Raw genomic sequence first — 17,554 nt, 5'->3', positions numbered from 1 at the left:
CCCAATCATTTATTTTATTTATATTAATTGTTTGTTTATCTTCTGGCACATTTGATTATTTATATATTTATTTATGCAGGAATATATGGATTTATATATTCTGTCTTTCTTTCTTTCTTTATTATTTTTATTTCTCTATTTTCATTTTATTTATTTATTTTTTTTTGGAGGTTTCATGATTGCTCATGTTAGGGGTGTCACCAGCAGGCCTCTGTAGTGTGTTACTGTGTAACTCGTGTGCACCCAAAATGGCGCTGGACTCTGATGGGAAGTCAATATTCAGCACAACATTGACATTCATACAAATACTGCTCAACTGCAAGGTTCTTTTAAGTTTTGCTCTGTTTCTCTACTCCTTTACAGGTTTTTCTGTAGCAAGATAAATGTGCATTATTGAAATTTGTACATCATTTGAGATCAGAAGATAGATCAGAATTTCAGATTTCATTTCCTGATATTTACATCTAGATGTGTTAAACAACTTAGAACATGGCAAGACCACCCAATTTTTAGGTGAGCAAAAGTATTGGAACAGATAGGCTTAAAGTAAATAACACTTAATATTTGGTTGCATATATCCCTTGCTTGCAATAACTGCATCAAGCTGGTGACCAACTGACATCACCAAACTGCTACTGTTTTATAAAAGCAGACAAAGACAACATGGCTTAGTAGATCCTTTGTCTTTGTCATTGTTGACACCTGATTTACATGTAACATGGCTACATCTTGGCACCATGCTCCACTGGAGAAATGCTCAATTGTACCAAGTGTCAGCCTCCATTCCTGGGCAGCAGGATGTCAGGTGGTCCTAGCTTCCATGTGGATATGAGTGGGAATCGTCCACAAGTGATGGAACAGACTGCTGTGAAATCAGCAGTCGCAATTCCTGGTAACTGTGTTGTATTTTTGTCTAACCAACAGTGGTGGATAGGCAACATTCATACAACATCAGACAAGGGACAATAGTTTTGACCCAATACAAGTTTGATTTTAAGTTTTACAATCCGCTATGCTCATAAATCATTAATCACAATCTGAAAGCAGTTTGGGTGTTGAAGATGCTAATTCAGTGCAGTGCAAAATGATACTTGCTTGATTTTTAATCAACAAGACACAGCTTAGTTGCATGATACATGTTTGTGCCCAAAATCACAAGTTTGTATGTGTGTTTTTTTAATTGTCCTCAGCAATGTATGTGGAGTTGGCATTGGCAGTAGTATTGGGAGCAGTGGCTGTTCTCATACTTCTGAAGAACAAGCAAAAGTGTTTAGAGACAAAAGACAGCTGGTGGGGTGTGGGAACGCCACTGGAAAGTCCTGAAGACGACAGCATTTGGCCAGTAGTAGCAACAGTAGTAGCTATGCTATCTAAATGCAGCAAGAGGCATGTCCTATGGATTGTTAAGCTCAAAAAGGGAAACCTTGGGTACTGGCATTCATGTAGATGTTATTTTGACACGTACCACCTACCTAAACATTGTTGCAGACCAAGTACACCCCTTCATGGCAACGGTATTCCCTAATGGCAGTGATCTCATTTAGCAGGATAATACACCTTGCTACACTGTTAAGGAAAATTGTGCAGGAATAGTTTGAGGAATATGACAAGGTGTTCAAGGTGTTGACTTAAATTCCCCAGATTTCAGTTCGATTGAGCGTCTGTGGGATGTGCTGGACAAACAACATATCACCACAGCACACCTTCACAGGTCTTGTGAAGTCCATGCCTTGACGGGTCAGAGATGTTTTGGCAGCACAAGCAGGACCTACACAATATTAGGCAGGTGGTTTTAATGTTATGGCTGATCCGTGTAATCAAATTTTTTTCAGGGTGTTTTTTTTTTCGAAATGTTTAAACAAAATTAAAAACATTTAGAAGATTTGAACTATAGATTAATAGAATTTATTTTTCATAAAATTGTCCTTCACTTTGCAATTCAACTTAATTTATATAGCGCTTTTAACAATGGCCACTGTCACAAAGCAGCTTTACAGAAACATAAATTCAAGATATAAGTTTTAAACTTATAAATTTATCCCTAATGAGAAAACCAGAGGTAACAGTGGTGAAGAAAAACTCCGAGACAAAATGAGGAAGAAACCTTGAGAGGAACCAGACTCAAACGGGAACCAATCCTCATCTGGGTGACACCGGATAGTGCAATTATAAATAATTCCCTTCTATAACTGTGTACTATGTCGTCAAAAAGTGCAATTGTATAACCACGAAAATTCATTATAGTTTTCACATGAAGTCTATTTTTGTTGAAGTTATCAACTGTTCACTGATGGAGAATTGAGTGCAAAACTGTTTGTGGCAATCGCATTCCTAATACTATCATAGCAATTGCAGTCCTAAGCCATCGTAATAAAACTGTTCATATCAATTGCAGTCCAAAGCCATCTTCATGGTTTCTAAGTGGTACTGTCCACAGTAATCTCATGTAACTTTAGGCTGTCAATTTTCAGCAAATGACCCCGGTGTGAGAAAATAACAGCGTGGATCTGTTTAAACTGGGATTTTTTAAAGAGCATTTTTCTTTGGTTTCTGTCACGAGCTGTTTTAAGGTTTTTAATGGACTATACTTTCAAGCGGCATTTTATTTTTTACACTTTAGATGTACTTTGACCAGTATTACTCTTTTTTTTAAACAATATTAATATGAATTTGATTAAACTAGCAGAAAACCACAATCAGACATGCCTCCCTGACAACCAGTCATCTTTCGCCCAATGCACAGCACCTAAGATACGCATGTGTAGTTAGCTTGTGGGAGGACTGCGTGCTAGCATGTTTCTGCATGCAGAGATCTCCCTCTCTGTGTCTCTCTGTGCATAGTTTATCCGTGATCCCCCTCTCTGTGTCTCTGCATGCCATGTTTACACATGATCCCTTTTATGAATTCTATGGCATCGTGCCCCTCCTCACAGAGCCAGGGAACCCTGAGGACATCGCTTTTGAGGTCATCTGTCCTTCTATTCCTGTCACGGGTTTTCTGAGGCACCACATAAAAAAAGTATGTAAACTCTATTTCTGTTCACATTCTGTTCACACCAGCTCAGGCTCTGTATAGAGAGCCATTTTGAGCCCTTAAACCTTACCTGTTTAGTTGTATGCTTGGATTAGATTTTTCCTCACTTAAGTTACTTTGGATAAAGGCTGCTCTTTCAGTTGCAATGTATATGCCGTAATTTTGTTTGGAATAGGTCAAAACTAGTGTGAGCACCACAAGTGTTCCACAAGCTGACAGTATTTTATTGCAAACCAACATGCTCTTAAATTACATTTTCAAAGTCAAAATGAATTATTTGTCAGCAGAGCTTTAAAAAACTGAAAAATGCTGATTATGTAAGTATTCACCCCCTTCCAACTAGTACTTAGTAGAACCAACTTTTGCTGTAAGTTTGTTGGGGTCAGTGAATATCCCACCAGCTCTGCACGCTATTTGGGAATGATTTTCACCCATTCTTCCTGGCAGATTTGCTCCAGGTTCATCAGTTTGTTTGGATGTTGTCTGTTGACTGCAATTTTCACACAGTGTCACAGATTCTCAATGGAATTCAGATTCTGGACTTTGACTTGGCCACTGTAGAACATTTACCTTTATCCTGCTTTGCTTTGGCCTTGTGTTTGGGACCACTGTCCTGCTGAACGGTGAAGTTTCTTCCAGTTTTTTTTTTTTTTTTTTTTTTTGAAGCAGGTTCTCTTGAAGCCCAGATTCTAAGGATGAAAAGCATCCCCAAAGCACGATGCTGCCACCACCATATTTCATTGTAGGGATCATGTTAATTGAGGTATGGCTTTCTCTTTGTTTTTGTGCTGAGTTTTTGAGTTTGTCTAGGCAGTGATTGGGTGGTATGATGCAGCTTACTGGGACATCCAACCTCCTAGATATAATGTTACACTCTATTCCTAAATTAGAAACACAGTTCTTGTTCCAACAGGTTTGGCTATTTTCTCCAATGAGCTGGTGCACACTCCAGAACTGTGGGCCAGGCAGAAGTACCAAAAACTTGTGAGCTACACTGATACCAAGAGGAGGCCATTGGAAGAACCAGAGTTAATGGCCCAAGATTTTCAGAAGTTTGTCAAGATTGTAAAGGTGAAAAAGTGAAGGAGCACTTTTTTTCTTTAATTGCTAATGTAACGGAGTTATTTTGGTTATATTATTTTCACTCAAAATCCCCCTTTTTCTATTGAATATGTAATTTTGTTTATTTGATATGGTTGTATATATTATTTTATTGTTTTGAGTTAAGATGTATATGATTTTCAAGATTTGTTCAGGAAGTGCATTGTCGCTTTAAGAGTATATAGTTGTTCGCGTGTGCATTGCTCGGTCAGTTCACTTCCTTCTGAGCTGAGAGGTTGTCTCATGGTTCATTGAGGCATTAAACGGTAATATTACTGACATTTGATGATATATTCTGAATTGAAGCTGTTGTTGTTTTGTTAAACATACTTTGCGATGTGGGATTATGAAATTGTATTTGTGAATGATTGCGATTGTGAGTGTTTACGATGAGTGAGTAAGATTAGCTCATATTAGCCTGCTGTATTTACTCCTCGTTTGCCAACGGGTGTTGTTTAATGGAGAGAGTCACAGAATTCATGTTTTCAGCATATTTCCCATTTATGCAGGTATGCTGTCGTTTTGTGTGCAATCTTTGTTGTTAATTTCATGTTATGGTTATTCGTTTTGTCTTATGTTAGCTTATGCTAAGCAGATTAACTCAATGTATTTTCCTTTATGAAATCACTCACTCAGTTCACTTCCTTCTGAGCCGAGAGAAGGTTGTCTCGTGGTTCATTGAGGCATAAACGGTGTTTAATGGAGAGAGTCACAGAATTCATATTTTCAACATATTGCCCATTTATGCAGAAAATAAAGACAGTACCAAGCAGTGAGAAGTCTGAAGTTTCTTTATTGAGTGACATCAACACAACGCAGAGTGGGTTCTCCTTACCTGGGACCCGTTACAATGGTGCCGTGACCTTTTAAGGATCCATCTATGGATCGACGCCTGTTCATTCGCTGTGGGAAGCTGCAGTGAATGGTTTTAGGTATTTTCTCAAGGACTGTATTATATGAAGTAAAGTGGACTATATATATATTTTTTTCCTCAGAAGACACTACATCAATTTGAATTCAGACTTTCAACTAATTAATTTGCTGACTGATTACTGTTATCAACTTATGCTGCTCAGAACAATATTTCTGTTTGTTTATTGTTCTAAAGTTCAAGTTAATTGACTGTTACAATACAGAAATATGGCAGAGGGTGTTTGTAACTTTGCTGAAGAAGTGAACGATAATTAGATGTTTGACCAAAGTAGCCAGTTTGGTAGGGGAAGGGGTCTATCCAGAATACCTTCTGAACCTAGGATGCCAGGGTCTACTAACAGGGCATTTGATACACCCATTCTGGCTTCCACAAGATATGTTGATTGTGCCATGGCAAGTCCAGTTAACCAAAATCCAGATTTGAGTTTACTTATCAATGAAATAGCTGAAAAATTGGGAGAGTCCATTACCGCTCAGCTACGATCTGACAAACTATTGATGCAATCAGATGTAAAAGAGCCACCAATATTTAGGGGTGATGGCTCAGATAAACTCACTGTACAAGAGTGGGAAAATCTCATGTCCCTGTATCTGAGAAAACGTGATTCCAATTCATGAGCAGTTGCAAGAAATACTGGATAGGCTAATGGGGAAAGCAGGTGATGTAGTGAGAATTGAATTGTGTAATTACACATCTGTTGACTACACCAATAACCCGCACTTGATTTTTGACATTTTAAAACATTTCAGCACATTCACCTAAATGCGCGCCCATACTAGAATGCCCCTAGCTGATTTTTACAATACTTTACCGATGCCATCTGAAGATGCAATGGACTATTGGATCAGCCTGAACAAGACGATGAATGTCGCGAAGGAATGCTTGGAGAGACAAGGTCGGCGCATTTGTGATCCGAGTCATGAGATCAATATGATGTTTATTAAGCATTGCCCAGATCAGTCTCTTTCTAATGTCTTCAAATTCAAATCAGCAGAGAAATGTTCAGCTTGTGAGATACAGGAGAGACTTGATGAACATATGCAAAAGAGGAAAGCTCGGACCTTCGCTAATTCATGCAGCTTGAATACAACAGAGCGTAGAGCCCAAATGTTGTTGAAACATCTGCACCCAGCCCCGCCTTGTCTGTTCCACCTTCTCCCGTAACGCAGTCTGGCAGTAACACTGATTGCATGAAAAGTCTAGTGAGTCTATTGGACCGTCTTGTCACTCAGCAGACCCAATTCCAAGCTAGCCCTCATCATCAAGCTACAACATTCCAGACTTACCGCAAACCATGCAGGGTTTGTAGATCTTTGGATCATTCAACAGTGTCTCATTGTAGACAGGATAACAGATGTCTGAAGTGCTTAACTCCTGGCCATTGGAAAAAGGACTGCCCTCAGCGAGCCGATCGTCACCAACATCATTTGAACAGTGATGCTAGCAGACCACCTCACCATTGTAACAGGTCCCAGGTAAGGAGAACCCACTCTGTGTTGTGTTGCTGTCACTCAATAAAGAAACTTCAGACGTCTCACTGCTTGGCATTGTCTTTATTTTCTGCATAAATGGGAAATATGTTGAAAACATGAATTCTGTGACTCTCTTCATTAAACAACACCTGTTGGCAAACGAGGAGTAAATACAGCAGGCTAATATGAGCTAATCTTACTCACTCATCGTAAACAGTCACAATCGCAATCATTCACAAATACAATTTCATAATCCCACATCGCAAAGTATGTTTAACAAAACAACAACAGCTTCAAAAAAAAAAAAAAAAAAAAAAAAAATATATATATATATATATATATATATATATATATCATCAAATGTCAGTAATATTACTGTTTAATGCCTCAATGAACCACGAGACAACCTTCTCTCGGCTCAGAAGGAAGTGAACTGACCGAGTGATGCGCGCGCGAACAAGTATGTACTCTTAAAGCGACAATGCACTTCCTGAACAAATCTTGAAAATCATATACATCTTAACTCAAAACAATAAAATAATATATACAACCATATCAAATAAACAAAATTACATGTTCAATAGAAAAAGGGGGATTTTGAGTGAAAATAATATAATATAATATAATATAATATAATAATAAATACACTACTAATCTAGACAGTAAATTTATTTCTACCAAGCACAATGCAGAATATAAGTGCTTATACAAAATGCAAAAACAAATAGTCAATGCAGCAGATACAGTGAAGTAAAGGTGCTTTCAAAACAGTGAAATAAAAACAAAAAAATAGGCAAAATAAAATCAAATCAGCATTTGGTATGACCATCCCTTGCTTGTAAAACTATGTCACCTGAAATTAAATCGGCTGCTAGGCTGCCACGTTTCTTGTAGACACGTTTCTTGCCAACGTTCTTCAAATTTCTACTTTGGTTTTCACTTGCTTGTCTCTGCAGGACTATCTTTCTTAATGACAAACTAAAATTTCTCTGTAACTTAATTGATTTAATTTTTTTGGAAAATGAATGTCAATATAAATATTAACCCTAATGCGGAATGCAAACATGTAATATGTTGTGGAAGTAGAGGCATATTGTGAGCAGAGGCAAGGATAAAAAGGAGAGAGACGAGCACCTTGGGGGAGAGAGAGCTGCACTGCACTGAGCTGCGTGTGTGTGTTTCGTTTAAAATAAAAAACGCTGAAGTTGAAAAAGTGATTGAAGTCTGAACGGCCAATAAAAGAGCCTGTGTTTTGATTTGTTCCAAGCCTGTCTCTTGTGTCCTCATTCTCGTCCAGACCCAGAGCAAGTGTCACACTGGCGCCAAAACCCAGGAGAGAGTGAGATAGATTTGCCGTCATGGAGTCCTCGCCCATAGCTGAGATCGTCAAGTCCCTCGCCAGCATCCACCAAACCCAACATCAGGCCCTCCTCGAGCTGCGGATGGAACAGGAGCAGTGCTTACAGGCTCTGCTCCAAGCCCAGGCAGGGAATCGGCAGGTGTGGCGCTGGCCCGATTGGGTGGGCGGCATGCTGCCACTCCTCCCCGGGGAAGCCCAGCTCACAGCCCAACAGTTTCCGGTGGCTAACCTGCTGGAGTATAGGGACCTTCAGCGAGTGATATTGCAACGGGTTGGCTGCACCCCCGAACAGCATTGTCAGGGCTTCTGCTCACTGCTCTGCAGTGAGATCGGCCACCCGTTTGCATTTGCCCAACAGCTCCAGTACTCCGCTTGAAGGTGGCTGCTGGCACTGAAGGGGTCATCGACATCGTTGTGCTTGAGCGGTTCATCGACCGACTACCGGAGGGGATGGTGGAATGGGTCCAGTGCCACCGACCGGCATCACTGCATGAGGTGGTCCAGCTGGCCGAGAACCACTTGGCAGGGTATCCATGTGGGGGATACCCTCCCTTCTCCTCTTCTCTCTTGCTCTCGTGCTCCCTGCCCTCCCCCGTTCCTGCACCACGAAAATGGCGACCAGCTCCCCCGAAACCAGTTCCCCAATCCCTTGTTCTCCCACCCCCTCCCTCTCCCTCTGTGTCTGTCTCTTCTTCTGCTAAGGTTGGTGACTCCGGAGCCACGGGTGTGGGAGTAAAGCCAGGGCCAGACTGCTGGCATTGCGGGGAACCTGGGCATTTCCAAGACCAATGCCATGTGATGGAAGTGGGGACATTGGTCCGGATACTCAATGTGCCGAAGACTGCCCCTGAATGAGCTGGGACGTACCACATATCAGTGAGTGTTCAAAAGGGTACATAACACGCATTGGTGGATTCAGGCTGTAATCAAACCTCAATTCACCAAGGCCTGGTTCAAGGTTTCGCATTGGGGAATGCACATATGTTCATGAATATCCGCTGGTGCTGGTCATCATCAAATTCCAGGGGCAAAAGCATACAGTGGAGGGAGCGGTTAGTCCTCACCTTACAAATCCATTAATCCTGCGCACAAGTTGGCCAGGGTTTCGAGCATTAGTGAAAGAAATGTTTGTGGATTGGTCCTGCAGTCGTGAGAGATGGTGTGGAATTTGCACAGCATTGGCTGTGGAGGTGGTGCCAGGGCTGTTGACGTCAGCTCCACCACAGGGGGACCCAGAGAATGGGTCCTATTGCTGGGGATTCCCCTCGGGGATTTCCCCTTGGAGCAGTCATGCGACGAGACCTTGAGGCATGCTTTCGACTAAATGAGAGTAATCGATGGTCAGCAAATTCAGACTAATGTTGTGCTCTCCCACCCCTATTTTTCAGTTATTTAGGATAGGTTATATCGAGTGATGCAGGACACTCAAACGCAGGAAGAGACGACCCAGTTGTTGGTCCCAAAAGGCCATAGGGAACTTTTGTTTCATGCTCATTTTTATTGGCGGGGCATTCGTGATGATGTTCGCAGGTGGTGCATGGCATGTCGTGAATGTCAGCTGGTGAATCTGCTGGCCAACCCAAAAGTGCCATTGCGCCTACTTCCTTTAATCGAGGTCCCCTTTGAAAGAATTGGCACGGACCTCGTCGGGCCATTAGATCGGACTGCACAAGGGCAACACTTTGTGTTAGTTCTAGTGGACTACGCAATGTGATACCCAGAAGCAGTGCCTCTATGCAACATCTCTGCACATAATGTTGTGGAGGCACTCTTCCTTGTTTTATTTTATTTTATGTTTTATTGTACAGGCGGAAGCCTTGCAGCATGCTTGACATCATTTGGGAAAATTGGGAGGAGGAACTTTCTAACAATAAAAACAAAATTCAATACGTTCTTGAGAGCAAAACTGCACACCTTAAATCACGTAACACAGGAGAATTTGCTTCAGGCACAAGTAGATCAATCACGGCTGTATAACAGGGGTACTCAGCTACGGGAGTTTGCCCCGGGAGATAAAGTGCTCATTTAACTACCCACATCAAGCTCTAAATTACTCAGAAAGTGGCAAGGACCCTTTGAGGTCACACGGCGAGTCAGGGATGTTGACTATGAGGTAAGGTGAAAGGGTAGAGGTGGGGCATGGCAGGTTCATCACCTTACCCTTCTCAAACCATGGAGGGAGGTGGTTCCTGTGGCTTTGGCGATGGTTGTTCCAGAGAGGGAGGAGCTAGGACCGGAGGTAAATCTAAAAATGGTGGCTCAATCCAGTCCACTCCCTCTCTGTCCCAAGTCACGGATGTTTCCAAGTTGCAGGCAGAGTTTTCAGACGTGTTCTTGCCTCTACCCAGTTGCACTAATCTCTTAAAGCACCACATAGAGACACCCCCAGGGGTGGTGGTACGCAGTCGCCCCTATCGTCTACCCAAGTGTAACGATTGTTGTCCCCAATGTGGCCTTAACACATCCCACGCAACCGTCACAAACTTTAAATGGACGATAGGGGCGACTGCGTACCACCACCCCTGGGGGTGTCTCTATGTGGTGCTTTAAGAGATTAGTGCAACTGGGTAGAGGCAAGAACACGCCACCATTGGGCCTAATTTGGAAGTACTTTTATGAGGCTTATTCTGCAGATGATGTGTGCCAAATGTGGGGATGATTGGACAAAATTGGTAGGAGGAGCAGCAAAAAACTGTTTTTGACAAAATCCAAATCTAGCTTTTAAATTTGGACACACACTTCAAAAGTTATCACCATAAATGACCTTCCAAATTAGGCCCAATGGTGGCGCTAGAAAGTTGGAAGCACTTGGCCCAAATTTTGTCAGAATGTTCCTTAGACCCCCTCCAATCAGTGTGCCAAATTTCACAACTTTTACAGATGGTTCTATGGGCTGCCATAGACAATCTAGCCAGAAGAAGAAGAAGAAAAAAAGGTTGAATAACTAAAGGCCCCCTAAAAGTATGTGAGATATCAATAGCGATGCTTTGCTATGCAAGCACTGCTAATAATATGTGAGATAACAATAGTGATGCTTTCAAGCACCACTAATAATAATAATAATAATAATAATAATAATAATAATGCGGGTAAACCAAGAATGGTGCTGATGAAATTTAAGAACTTGAGAGAAAGAAATCGAGTTCTTCATCAGGCACACGAAAAAGAGTTACCATGGCTCAAGAATCCTGTATTATCCAGATTGCAGCCTGCGGGAGGATCTCGGCACCGAGGAAGTGTGGTGCTGGAGCGGTTGGAGTCGGAGCGGAGGAGTTGCTGCTGTCGGCCTGAAAAGGGGAGGAGCCGTAGCCGTCCGCCAGGAGGCGGAGGTGCGGCTGCCGTCCGCCTGAAAAGGGGAGGAATGGCTGTCGTTCGCATGGGGACGGAGGACCTGCTGCCATCTGCTGGGAGGCGGAGGTTGTGTAATTTGTGAACTTAAATACACCCTGTTACAAATATGTGAATATAAAATATAAGTTTGAGACTCTATGTCAGTTAAGTTAGTTATTATCACTTGTAATGTAAAAGGAGTTAATAGTCCTATGAAAATAACAAAAATTTTAAGTTATTTGAAATATCATGAGATATAGCACTTCTCCAAGAAACCCATCTCACAGATAAGGAAATTGGATTGAGAGAATGGATTGGAAATGTTTTTTTTCCTCCTACAATTCAAAATCACATGGGGTATATAATTTAATAAACATTTATATTTGAAAACAAGACATAATAAAAAGGACAGCTTTAGAAGACAAGTAATTGTCTTCCAAATAATAGTTATACTTTTATTAATATATATGGGCCTAATCAAGATGATCCAATTTTTTTTTCCCAACAAATGGCCCTTACAGTGTCCCAGTATGCTAACTGTATTATAGGGGGAGATTTCAATTTGGCTCTTGAACCTGCAATAGATCATTAAAAGGACAGTGAGTCTCATAAGAGATCAATTAGTATATTGAAGCAAGGCATGGTGGATAATGGATTGATGGAAATATAGAGAAAATTACATCCAGTAGACAAGGAATATTTGTTTTACTCAAAGGCCCATAAATCATATCGACAAATTGATAATTTTTTAATTAAAAAAAATTTGGCTGCAGAAGTGAATGAATGTGATTATATGGCGGCTTTTACTGACTATTGTCCATTGTGGTTGCAGACAAAAACAAAACAAATATTACAAAAAATATTACTACTTGGCATTTTAAACTTTAATTATTAAATGATCCAGACTTTATTAAGACACATGAAAAAGAAATTGAGATATTTTTAGAATTAATGTGGGTACAGCTTCTCATAGGATAATTTGTGACTGTATTAAAGCATATTTGAGAGGGAAAATTATTTCCTAATAGTCCTATAAATGGAAACAGAAAAGACAGAGTCTTGATAAATAAGAAAAAGGGATTGATGATTTAGAGAAAGAATGTGCTAACTGGTCTATTAATAATAAAAATGAAGTACTGAATAATTTAACACAAAAAAAAAAAGAGTAGAATATAATAATTTAACCACTCAACGAGCAGAAGCTCAAACAAAATATCACTATTATTTGGCAAAAAAAAGACAGGGAAAATGAACGATATTATATATATATATATATATATTTATTTATTTATTATATTTATTATATATATTATATATATATATATATATATATATATATATATATATATATATATAATTAAGAATGAATATGGAACCAGTGTGTATGATCCTTTACAAATAAATCAAATATTTGAAAGGTGTGATCAACAATTGTATACATCAAATAAGGATAAAAGTTGTCCGTTAGAGTTTTTAAAAGATTTACCACTTACCAGAGTACCAGATTTACATTTACATTCATGGCATTTGGCAGACGCCCTTATCCAGAGCGACTTACAAAAGTGTTTTGAAGTCACCATCAATAAATACATTCTGATATTGGTTTGCTAGGTCACAAACTAAGAATACCATCAGTCCAAAAACTCTGTTGGGGAGGTAATATAGTGACAAGCGCTCAGACAATACAAGTTTTTTTTAAGTGCTAATTTAAGTAGTTTAGGAAGAGGTAAGTCTTTAGATGTCGTTTGAAGACTGCCAGTGACTCAGCTGTTCGGGAAAGTTCATTCTACCACCTAGGTGCCAGAACAGAGAAGAGTCTTGATGCATGTCTTACTTGTACCCTGAGAGATGATGGGACCAGTCGAGCAGTTCTAGAGGATCGGAGGGAGCATGGTGCCATGTGGAATGTGATAAGTGCTTTGAGATAAGTGGGCGCTGATCTGTTTTTGGCTTTTTAGGGAAGCATCAGTGTTTTAAATCTGATGTGGGCAGCTACAGGAAGTCAGTGGAGGGAGCGTAACAATGGAGTGGTGTAGGAGAACTTGGGGAGGTTGAAAACCAGTCGCATGTATTCTGGATCAGTTGCGAATGGCACTCAGAGGCAGACCTGCCAGGAGCAAGGTGCAGTTGTCCAGTCGCGAAATGACAAGCGACTGAACAAGCACTAATCCTTCTCATGTTATAAAGGAGAAATTGGCATGAGTGTGTCAGATTAGCAATGTGAGAGGAAAAGGACAGTTGATTGTCTATGAGTACCCCAAGGTTGCATGCAGTAAAGGAGGGCGAGATCAGACAGCTGTCCAGGGAGATCGCAAGATCCTGACATGGGGATGAATCACCTGGGATGAATAGCAGTTCAGTTTTGCTGCTATTAAGTTTCAGCTGATGAGCTGTCATCCATGATGAGATGTCTGGCAGACATGCTGATATCCGAGCAGAAATATGAGTGTCTGAAGGAGGGAAGGAGTGTCATCCATGTAGCAGTGGTGTGAAAACCCATGTGAGGATATGACCACACCAAGAGATCGAGTATAGAGGGAGAACAGAAGAGGACCAAGTACTGAGCCTTGGTGGACACAGTGGAGAGTCTGCAGGGAGCAGATGTGGATCCCCTCCATGTCACCTGATATGACCGACCTTCCATGTAGGAAGCAAACCATTGCCATGCTGCACCACGAATTCCTAGACTCATGAGGGTGGACAAGAGTCGTGTGGTTTACTGTGTCAAATGCTGCTAAAAGGTCAAGGAGGATGAGGACTGAAGACAGTTTGGCTGATCTGTCAGCATGTAGCTTCTCAGTGACGGCCAAAAGGGCAGTCTCTGTGGAGTGTGCCGGTTTGAAGCCAGACTGGTTAGGATCTTGGGGGTTGTTCTGTGAGAGATAGAGAGACAGTTGATTGTAGACAGTTCATTCAAGGATTTTAGAAAGAAAAGAGAGAAGTGATACTGGTCGGTAGTTGCTGATGTCAGAGGGATCCAGAGTGGGTTTCTTCAGGATGGGAATAACCCTTGCTCTCTTGAATGAGGTTGGTACATGACCAGATGTTATGGAGCCATTTATGATAGTGGTGATGAAGGGGAGGAGGTCTTGAGAGATGGTCTGGAGCATTGTGGAAGGGATTGGATCCAATGGGCAGGTGGTAGCATAGCAGGACAAGATAACTTGCAGGATCTCTTCTGTTGCTAGTTTAGAAAAATGTGCCAGTGAAGGAGGAGAATCCTCAGTGTGTAGTGTAGGTGTTGGGGTAGAAGTGAAAGTCTGGCAGATTTTTTCGATCTTTTCATCATAAAAGGTGGCAAAGTCTAGAGCAGTCAGGGACGACAGAGCAGGAGGAGCTGGTGGGTTGAGTAGTGAAGAAAAGATGTTGTGGAGCTTGCGAGGATCTTGTGCAGAGGTTTGCAGCTTTTCCTTGTAAAAGGCAGTCTTAGCAGGAGTCACTTCAGATGAGAATTTGGACAGGAGAGCGCAGTAAGAGGCAAGATTTGTGTTGAGTTGTGATTTCTTCCACAATTCTTAATTCTTTCCGATTGCTGTATAACACATCCGATAGCCAAGGAACAGGGCAGGAAATCTTCCTGGATTTAGAATATAGAGGGCAGAGGAGGTCCATGGATGAGGAATGTGAGGAGAGGAAAGTGTCTGTGGCTAACTCCAATGGTAGGGAGGAAAAGGAATCAGGGTTTGGAAGGGATGATAGGGTGCAGAAAGCTACGGAGGAAGGGGAGATAGAGTGGAGGTTTCTACGAGTGGAAGAGAAGTATTGATAGCTGGTTTTGGACAGGGTAGGGAGGGTGATGGTGAAGAATACCAAGTGCTGATCGGAGATGTGGAGTGGGGTAGCTGAAGACAAGGTCCAGGGTGTTTCCTCCCTTGGCTGTGGAGGGCAGCTGTTGAATGTAAGGAGAAGGACTGCAGAAGAGGCAAGAGGACTGGAGCTTGTCAGAGGGGAGGCTGAAGTCTCTGAGGACAGTAAGAGGGGTACTCTCAGTAGGGAAAAGACTGAAGAGCATGTCCATTTCTTGAAGGAAGGCCCCTAGGGTACCAGGAGGGCAGTAGATGACAATGATGAGAAGATTGATTGGGGAGGTAACTGTAACTACATGGAATTCAAAGGATGAGATGTTGAGATGAGCCAGGGAGAGAGGTGTGAAGCACCATCTCCAAGACAACAGCAGACCTGTACCACCACCCCTGCCAGCTTCTCGTGGACTGCGAGAGAAAGCATAAGCAGAGTATAAGGCAGTCAGTGTAGCTGAGTTCTGTGGAGAGATCCAGGTCTCAGTTAGTGCCAGAAAGTCAAGAGAGTAATGGGAAGCTAAAGCTTAGATGAAATCAGCTTTCTTTACAGCAGCCTGGCAGTTCCAGAGCCCACCTACCATCACTGTCCGAGACTGATACAACAGAGGAGGGTAGTTGAGGTTACCGGTAGTTTGTGGACTGGTAGTTTGTGGAGCAAGAAGAAATAAACACTACTAAACTTGGCACTCTATCTAAATTTAAGTGTCTAACCATTGTGAAATATGCTTCTGACTGCTGTAGAGGATACATCTTAGTAAGCCCTGCCCACAATTCACACCTTAAGGGAGAAACTACTCTTGATTAGCCACCTGAGAGAACCAATTAGCATAGACCAACAGACACTTCCAAGCAACACAACAAAATCAACAATTCTAGTGGCAAGAATCTAGATCCAACTGAGTCAAGTAGATAATACAAGTCAGATTCCTACCTTACCAGTAGAGAATAAATTCAAGATAGAACAACAGATGAATTTAGAATTCATCTATAGAAGATAGAACAACAGATGAATGTAGAATAAAACTTGAGCAAAATATGAAGAAAAAATTATTAATGGCATTGAATAGGTTACAATTAGGAAAAGCTCCGGGAACTGATGGATCTCCAGTAGAATTTTATAAATCGTTTTGGAATAAATTAAGCGAACCATATTTTAACATAGCTGCAAGCAGCAATGACAGGCCCAAGCACTACAGTGTCATCGGCACCTGGTGGGTGTATGAAAACAATGCATAGTAAAGTGAGTGCAGTAGAGTAACTTGTTTGCACTGATCTGATAGGTTAAGCCGAGGTCTAAAGCTTTACAACAAATTCCATGTCCAAACATACAGCTCATAGTTGGTGATATAATGCATGAAGAAGAGATATATGTTGTTATCCTTATTAGCCATTAATTAATTGTAGTGAAGTAATATGTAGTGAGCACATGGATTTAAGGTGGTGCAACATAGCCCCAAACATACAACACCAATTTGATCCAACTCAGACAATGCACTTAAAAGATATGAGACTTTTTTGTTATTAATTTAATCCCTTGCCATGGCCACACCATTCGAGATATCAAACATCCGTTCGAAATTTAGCATCTTCAATGTCTTGGCATCTTGTTGACCACATTCAGCAAGAATCGCATGAAACCCCTTGGAGGAGTATTTAAAAATTCAGAGCCTGCAATTTTCAAAAAATCCACATTAAATCCAAAATGACCTACTTCCTGTTGGGCAGAGCTAATGACTGTCATTTTGAAAGTTGTCTGGCGTGATGAGAACAATATATGTACCAAATTTGGTGGCTGTAGGTGAAACTGACCCCACCACATTAGTCAAAAGGAAGCGCTACAGAGCCCCCCTCCATGCCCGTGACTTAAGCTTTTGCCTACACCTAACGGCCGACACCTCTGATGTGTGTGTCGACTTTCATGAACTTTTAAGCATACTAAGAGCCTCAAAACACCCGAATATAAGGAAAGAGTATTAAAGTTTGATGCGTTACCATGGCAACACTAAGATATCAAGAATCCTTTCGCAATTTTACATCAGCCGTGTCTCAACATTACTCTGACCAAAGCGATTCAGGTAAATATAAAAAGACTATTTAAAAGCCTGTTTTAAGTGACACACTTTCTGCTGCCAGTTGGTGGCACTATGACTGTGACTCACAATAGTCACATCCATGTGCTTAGCCCCCGTGACCAATCATACAACTCGAGTTTGATCTGAATCACTCAGTGCATGCAGAAGATATGAGAGACTTCCTGTTTCCCTTTTTTCGCCATAAATTTATTGCCTCGCCATGGCAAAACCATTTGAGATATCAAACATCCGTTCAAAATTTAGCATCTTCAATGTCTTGGCATAATGTTGACCAAGTCTGTTGACAATTGCATGAATCCCCTTGGAGGAGTATTTTAAAGTTCAGAGCCTGCAATTTTCAAAAAGTCCACATTAAATCCAAAATGACCTACTTCCTGTGGGGCGGAGCTAATGACTGCGTGATGAGAACAATATATGTACCGAGTTTGGT

At 41.2% G+C, this 17,554-nt stretch overlaps 1 long non-coding RNA gene across 2 annotated transcripts; it reads left to right on the top strand.

The window, feature by feature from the left end:
• The first annotated feature begins 2,233 nt into the window (after positions 1–2,233).
• On the top strand, positions 2,234–12,470 carry LOC113547082 (uncharacterized). 2 transcript variants are annotated; one of them, XR_004580085.2, is made up of 4 exons: positions 2,234–3,019; positions 3,701–3,797; positions 3,948–4,105; positions 11,103–12,470. It is a non-coding gene; the product is annotated as an uncharacterized LOC113547082 (long non-coding RNA). The 2 variants fall into 2 exon arrangements; XR_003404777.3 differs by having other exon boundaries at positions 2,235–3,019; positions 3,704–3,797.
• Positions 12,471–17,554: the final 5,084 nt, after the last annotated feature.

Source organism: Pangasianodon hypophthalmus, chromosome 19, assembly GCF_027358585.1.
Source record: "Pangasianodon hypophthalmus isolate fPanHyp1 chromosome 19, fPanHyp1.pri, whole genome shotgun sequence".
NCBI lineage: Eukaryota > Metazoa > Chordata > Actinopteri > Siluriformes > Pangasiidae > Pangasianodon > Pangasianodon hypophthalmus.
The sequence above is the reverse complement of the archived record's forward strand: the minus strand, read 5'-3'. Positions and strand labels throughout refer to the sequence as shown.